Source organism: Electrophorus electricus, chromosome 8 (genome assembly GCF_041902795.1).
Source record: "Electrophorus electricus isolate QZ-2024a chromosome 8, ASM4190279v1, whole genome shotgun sequence".
NCBI lineage: Eukaryota > Metazoa > Chordata > Actinopteri > Gymnotiformes > Gymnotidae > Electrophorus > Electrophorus electricus.
This window is the reverse complement of record NC_137504.1, coordinates 2,212,501-2,220,000: the sequence shown is the minus strand read 5'-3', so window position 1 is coordinate 2,220,000 and position 7,500 is coordinate 2,212,501. Positions and strand designations below refer to the sequence as shown.

General features: G+C 47.9%; 1 protein-coding gene across 7 annotated transcripts in view; it reads right to left on the bottom strand.

Annotated features, from left to right (window-relative positions):
- The window catches only part of arhgap24 (Rho GTPase activating protein 24), a 102,422-nt gene that overhangs the window by 60,265 nt on the left and 34,657 nt on the right, over positions 1-7,500 (bottom strand). The window lies entirely within an intron of this gene.

Genomic DNA, 7,500 nt, shown 5'->3' with positions numbered 1-7,500 from the left:
TTAGTCAAGGCTTGGCCAGATTTAGCCGTGTGGAATGTGTGCGTTAGCTCGTTCCTCCCGCTCTGCTCCTCTTTGAGCTCTTTGTGTCTTTTCCCTTTATGCCTCCCCAGTTTGGAAAGGCAGCGGATACCAGGGAAGAGCGGGAATGACCAGGCATTCCCAGCCAGGACGAGCGGGCAGACGAATTCTTCCTGGTTGCCAAGGGATCTGTGGACCTCAACAACCTGGAGAGTTTTTCGCCGACACAGACACACGGTGCGGTGGCCTATCAGACGTAGCGGAAAGCCTGCCTGCCAAATGCTTTGGGTACGCAGACACAGTCAAACGTTAACACCAGCGCCTCTGTAGCACAGCTACAGCTGTGAAGTCTGAGCGGAGTCCTCAGGTCAAACAACGTCCTGTTGGTTTGCTGCTGTATGTGTCTCTGCACTTGCATTACCAGCATGTGTGTGTGTGTGTGTGTGTGTGTGTGTGTGTGTGTGTGTGTGTGTGTGTGTGTGCTACTGTAAATCTGTGTCTTTTCTAAACATTTGAAACATAAGTGTTCATCATCCCCACTCATTAAAATGCATATTGTACCAGTATTATGGGCTAACCTCCACCTCTCTCTGCAGAAGGAGGATTCGTACTTTGTTTGTCTGCTACCTTCATTAAATTACACCGGCCGGTACTACAAACTGCAGAAAGATTGCAGCAGGGTCACCATGACAACCGAGATACACAAGAGAAAAATGCCTGTCAAAGCCATTACTCGGATGCACCACACACTGTAAACAAGGAGCACAGGTCTGGGATCAGATTTCCTCCTTTCTTTACAGGCACTCATTACTGCCAGATCAAATGCATAGCTGGTCTAGAAACAGCAGCCTTACTCAGTTATCTGGGGAAAATGGCCACTCAGTACAGCCTGAAGGGGCGGAGCTGTATGGAGATGAAGACAAGGCCAGAGCAAGGGGAGTCTGAGAGGTGCTGGCAACAGTGGGCAGAGGGAGGGAATGATGAGGTGATGGCATCCCGATGACCTTCAGACACCATGTGTAACCCAGTGAGCTCTGACCGTTGGACCAAAGAGCAGCTCCCTGTCTCAGCCGGCAGAGCTCCCATTATCCTTCCTAGGCGGTGTGTCCGTCACACGCTGGGTGACCTGTCCAGGTAAACGTCTGCTTTCTACAGTGATGATTCTTGTTCCGAACCTCCATCTTTTTCATCATCTGTGCACGCCTGAGTTGCTCTCACGTGCAGCACGAGCACATGGACACCAGGGGAAAACATGCACTTTGCTACTTAGATGTTGGTATTAGTCAAACGCACAGCTGAAAGGAAAACAAAAAACAAAAAACGCACAGCATTCTCTGGAAGCATTTATGTTTGGAAGTTTGCTTAATATTTCACTCGATTCAATCAGTGACAGTTATGAGAGTTTTAACTTTTAATTTGGTGACAAACCTGATTACGAGTATCACTACAACCAGGAATACCTTGATTAAAGTAGGATGGTTTCACATCTGTTCTTTATACACACACATTCTCTCTCTCTCTCTGTCTCCTCTGTAAGGTCATATCAGTTTATGGCTGTCAGTACAGATAACCCGTAGAGACCCTAATATCCCCGCCATATGCAGTACAGTGGAGCAATTACTAAGGCAATGGGGATGAGCACTTGTAGTGGTGACAACTGACAACATATGACCCTGGAAATTAAATCATCCTCCACTCACGTGTGTGTGTGTGTGTGTGTGTGAGTGAGTGTGTGTGTGTGTGAGTGAGTGTGTGTGTGTGTGTGTGTGTGTGTGAGTGTGTGTGTGTGTGTGTGTGTGTGTGTGTGTGTGAGTGAGTGTGTGTGAGTGAGTGTGTGTGTGTGTGTGTGTGTGTGTGTGTGTGTGTGTGTGTGAGTGAGTGTGTGTCTGTGTGTGTGTGTGAGTGAGTGTGTGTCTGTGTGTGTGTGTGAGTGAGTGTGTGTGTGTGTGTGTGTGAGTGAGTGTGTGTGTGTGTGTGTGAGTGAGTGAGTGAGTGTGTGTGTGTGTGTGTGTGTGAGTGAGTGTGTGTATCAGGGTGTGTGGGTGTGTGTATCAGTGAGTGTGTCTCAGGGTGTGTGTATCAGTGAGTGTGTCTCAGGGTGTGTGTATCAGGTATCTCAAAACCACACTCAACATACCATGTGCAGCTGAGGAGACAATGCAACGTGTCTACCATTACCCCCCCTCCCCCGTCTCTCTCTCTGTGTCTGTCTCTCTCTCTCTCTCTCTCTCTCTCTCTCTCCCTCTCTCTCTCTGTGTCTGTCTCTCTCCCTCTCCCTCTCTCTCTCTCTCTCTCTCTCTCTCTCTCTCCCTCTCTCTCTCTGTGTCTGTCTCTCTCTCCCTCTCCCTCTCTCTCTCTCTCTCTCTCTCTCTCTCTCCCTCTCTCTCATACTCCTGCTGGTATAATCAGTGTCTGTAACTTAAAGACATCTCCAGAAGCTCTTGCCTCTAAAGTCACTTTCATTAGTTTTGTCTTTGCTACATCATCTACGTCTCGGCCGGCTCGCACCCTCGCTGGAGGACGCAGGCAGTGTGATGCCTTCAGACCCCAGACCTCTGGTGCCTCCTCCAGGAGGCTCCAGGCATTAAACACCACAGTGATTAACTGCTGGATATTGACCCCTCTCACAACAAAGTCACATGGTGGTGGTGATATCAGCACATCGCAGATTTACCCATTGGCCTGGTTTGGCAGCTCCACTCGGCTGTCCTCGGTGACTTTCACAGCTGACCTCAACCAGGGCTCCTTTACAAAAGCACCTGGAGAAACGAAGCAGGTTGTGGTCCAGGATTAAATAAAAAAAAAACTCCTGTAGCTGACCTTGTAGAGCTAAATGCTACCATCACCAAGGTCATGGGGTCACCAAGGTCACCAGAGCTCAAATGTCGTGTCACACCGACAAATGTGAAAGTTGCTCTGAATAAGAGTGTGTGCAGAATACTGTAAGGTGAAAATGAAAGACCGATTATTCTCTCAGGAGCAAACACTCAGCAGGTTCAGGCTGATTCATGCTAGATGAACCCTCTTTCCTGTTTCATACAACACCGGCGTTAACGCCAGGGGATACGCCGGGCTCTCATAATACCTTTCTGCGCGTCATCTGTATATTATTAATCTCCTGAAGAACGTTATATGTTTACCCAAGTGAACATAAAGGTCCTGCACTGAGAGTGTAATGTGCAAACTTTGATATATTATCGGCCTCCTTTTGATCCGACAGGAAGGCAGTGAGATAATCAGTAGGATAATGAACCGCTGCCCCGCGCTGGTAGCGCGAGACGTTTGACCTTGACTTTTACATGCGCCGGTCTTCTCCTGCTCTCCTTTCATCCCTCATTTCCCTTCTGGGGCTTGCTGAGTGTTACGTCGGTAAATAAAAATGAGCAGGTCTCGTAAATCTCTGGTTCTCATGACCTCGCGGATTAAACCTCGAATGGGTAAGCCGCGGACGCCTAGAGCTCGGTGGATGCGCGCGCGTGTGTGCAGACGATATACGAGCTCGGCCCGAGAGGATGGCAGAGCAGAAAAGGAGGAAGAGAGAAACACAGGCGTGAAGGCGACGAACGAAAGAGGCGAATGAGGGCCATCCGTTAAAAAAAAACAAAAAAAAAACAGCACGCGAACCCATTAAACCCGAGTGCATGCGCACTCTCCGCAGCCTCGTGAAGAGGCGTCGCCTCCGCTCGTCTCAGCTCAGCTCCGGTCGTCAGTCTGCAGGCTCCGCCGTGCTCGGAGCACAGGGCGTGCGGCGGGAGCTCATCCGTCTGTCTCGTTATCGTGCGCGCGAGTGTCATCCTCGTGACTTCGGCTATTCTTACACCCTCTGTCAGCACAAATCATGCGCTTGACTGATGTCACTTTTTTTTTTGCAAGCCTCAAACTTGGATCCTACATTTTTCATTATTTTCAGACGTGTTTTTTTTTTCTTCTGAGCTGCAAAGGCGTGTTGGAGATGTGCAGAGCAAAACTAGAAACTGAGACGGCGCCATCAATTTCACTGTTAGCGTGTTTACTCTTACGCACGCTGGCTGCCATGAGGGTGAGGAGGGTGAGGATGATGGTGATGATGAAGGTGCCTGATGATGGTGAATTAATTTTAAACTTGGGGGAAAAAAACCTTCAGTGGCAATCTGGTAACAAAGGCAGCTCAGTGTCCAGTCCCCATCCTAACGTCATTTAGCCAAGAAACTGAGTTTCCAACCAATTCAGCTGTTTGGAGTCATTTTCTAAAACATATCTGCTCAGTTTTTGGTCAGTGTACCTTCACACATTACACAATTCCTAACAATACAGTCATAATATTGTTGGAGCAGCTGCCAGGTTGAACCTGCACAGAACCACAAACACGGGGATTCCAGAAGACAGAAGAAACAGCATCTCCACTGAAGTCGGCCTACTTTTCCAGAGTGCACAGATGAATTAAGTACTACACGAACAAACAGGCACACGCTGAAATAACACACAGCACGTTGTCCTTAATAAACGCCCCTTTAAATACCAGAGTGGCGTCGCATTAGTGCTGTTACTGCAGTCTGATAAATCCAGAAATCGCAGTCCAGACACCCCGCAGTAATGCAAAAAACAAAACTAACTTAACAAAAGACAAAATTCACCAAATATCATAGCTGCACCCATGCTCTGGTTTTGCCCCTGATGCCCTGGTTTTGCCCCAATCCTGTGCTTTTGGTGTGGTTCTGTCTGAGTGCGTACTGCCTGACAGACAGCCGCAGTCTTCCAGGAACAGCAGATGGAGGAGTTTATGGTGTGGGGGGGTAAAGGAGCTGCAGTCCCTGTCTGACCAGGGCAATAATACTCACCTGTTTAACACATCACTTCCTGCCCTGGACTGCACATGATATGGAAAAAGTTGGACAGCCCAAAGATACGCTCAGTGTGAGTGGGACTTATTCTCTTCAAAGTGTTTGACCTTCACAGTTCAGCCTCTTCACCACCTACAAACCCGGGTCTGGTCGGTCGGATCCGCTATGTGACTGTTGGGAAAACTCTGTCCAATTTGTTTAACTTGTTACTTTTTATGATCAATAAGAAACGCTTCCGGAGACTTCACAGCGGACCCTCTTCAATGACATGCGAAGTGCTATGAAATTCGTGTCCTCTAGTGGAATTTCTTGGTCCTTCAGACTGTGTAGGGGGAAATATCAGAGTGTATGAAAAATCACAGTACAACTCAGTAGCATCTGAACAGCCAACTTGTAATAAAATGCCTAAAAACGTCTTTTACAGTTCACAGTCGCTGTGTCCTCTGAACGCAATAACACTGCACCGAGACGTGGACAGAGACTTGCTCATCCTGAGTGGAGACGCTCTCCCACACTTTCCTTCAGGTCCACACTGTGGCACAAAAACACCCAATTCACCAGGGCCCTGTGACAGATGGGCAGGAGAAACCCGGTGCTTCTTCACATCACACACACACACACACACACACACACACACACACCAGTAGAACAGTAGAAGCATTGATGATAATAAAGTCAGTCAAAGACGCTGGGTGTTGCGTTTACTGTCATACCCACAGTGTATTAATGGCAGGAGAGCCAGGCCAGTGTATGATGTGTGTCATATTAAAGAACTCAGCTCAATGCTCCTCATTCATTTCACGGCCAGATAAGCCCTGAGCCTAATAAAGCACCCCAGCTGAATCCAGATGCCGCATGGCAAAGTCGCCACGCCCGAGGGTCGCCTGTAAGGTCACTGTGCACCACACAAAAGGGCTGTGTGCTCTCCGACCTTCAGCGGACAGAAGCTGACAGTTTGTTCCATTTTCATAAAGTAATCTGAACTTCAAGGCTGAAACCGTCACACGCTCTCACGCGCTCTCACGCGCTCTCACGCACTCTCACGCTCTCTCACGCGCTCTCACGCACTCTCACGCTCTCTCATGCGCTCTCACGCTCTCTCACGCTCTCTCGCGCGCTCTCACGCACTCTCACGTAACCATACACACTGTATCGACTAGCCCAGGACAACACAGGGAAACACAGGGGACCTGCCCCCATCGCTCTATGAATGCAGGATATGCGATACCTCGGAAAACGAACACAGGAGTGGGAGGCAAGGAAGAGAGAAAAAAGAGAGAGAGAAAGAGGAAGGATTAGAGTGGATGAATGAGGGATGAGAGAGAGAGGAGAAAATGAAACCAGACAATGATGTGAAAAACAATGAAAGAGACAGATAGATAGATAGATAGATAGATAGATAGATAGATAGATAGATAGATAGATAGATAGATAGATAGATAGATAGATAGATAGATAGATAGATCACTCATAATGAAGCAGGGGTTGTTTTTTTTGGGGGGGGGGGCATTCGAGTCCTCTTTAATATGTCAGATGGTATACTTTCTGCTGAGACAGTTCTCACGCTTTGAAGTTAGTCTCCAGTCCTCCTGACTATCTGGCTTCGCTTCAGTCGTGCGTTAACTTCACCACTTCACCTGGGTCTCCCAGGGTTCAACATTACCGTCCTGGCTCCGTACCACCTCAACTAGGGTCAAAGAGAAGGCAACCGGAATAGCGCTTCAAAAGTGAAATATATACTTAAAAAGTGAAATGTGTATTTCAGACTCCAAAAGTAAAAGTATATGTGTGGCAGGGGACTTCAGGTCTGGCCCAGGCCAAAACCATAAACAAACCCCAAACTGACAGTGCAGGTCTACCTGACCTACTAAAAACAGCAGTGATCTTAGCTCTACGAGGCTGATAATGCACAGCAGTTATTAACTGAACATAATTTTCCCACACTCAGTGGTCATGTGACAGTGGACGTTGACACAGGTCCAGGATTGCAGGCTGTGTCAGTAGCACAGGGTCAGGTGATCTATCACTCTGTAGTATTTTAGGCGAGAGTGAGACATCTGTGCATTTTGTCAACCAGAGAAAACCTGTTTCCTGTGTCAAAATACCTCAAGGATGAAAAACATGCAACAGAAGATGAGAGAGAGAGAGAGAGAGAGAGAGAGAGAGAGAGAGAGAGAGAGAGAGAGAGAGAGAGAGAGAGCCCATTCAGAAGCAAAACTAAACAGCAGCCAGATGCCAAACTGTGTTACAGAGAGAGATGTCCTATAGTGGTGTGTTACAGAGAGAGATGTCCTATAGTGGAGTGTTACAGGGAGAGATGTCCTATAGTGGTGTGTTACAGAGAGAGATGTCCTATAGTGGAGTGTTACAGAGAGAGATGTCCTACAGTGGAGTGTTACAGAGAGAGATGTCCTTTAGTGTTTGATCTTTCCTCCTGGACTCACTCTGCCCCATCACCTGATTTAGTTCATATGCTAGAGACAAACAGCCAAATCACGTATTAGACCAAAGTCACTCTGACGTTCCACTCAGAGGTGCTGCTGTGTTCCAGGACCAGGGCAGCAGTCACACTGCACCGCAGAGCTGATCCAAACAGTGCAAAGCCACAAGAAAAATCAGCATAAAAACACTCACTGCACCACGACTGACAGGACATTGCAAT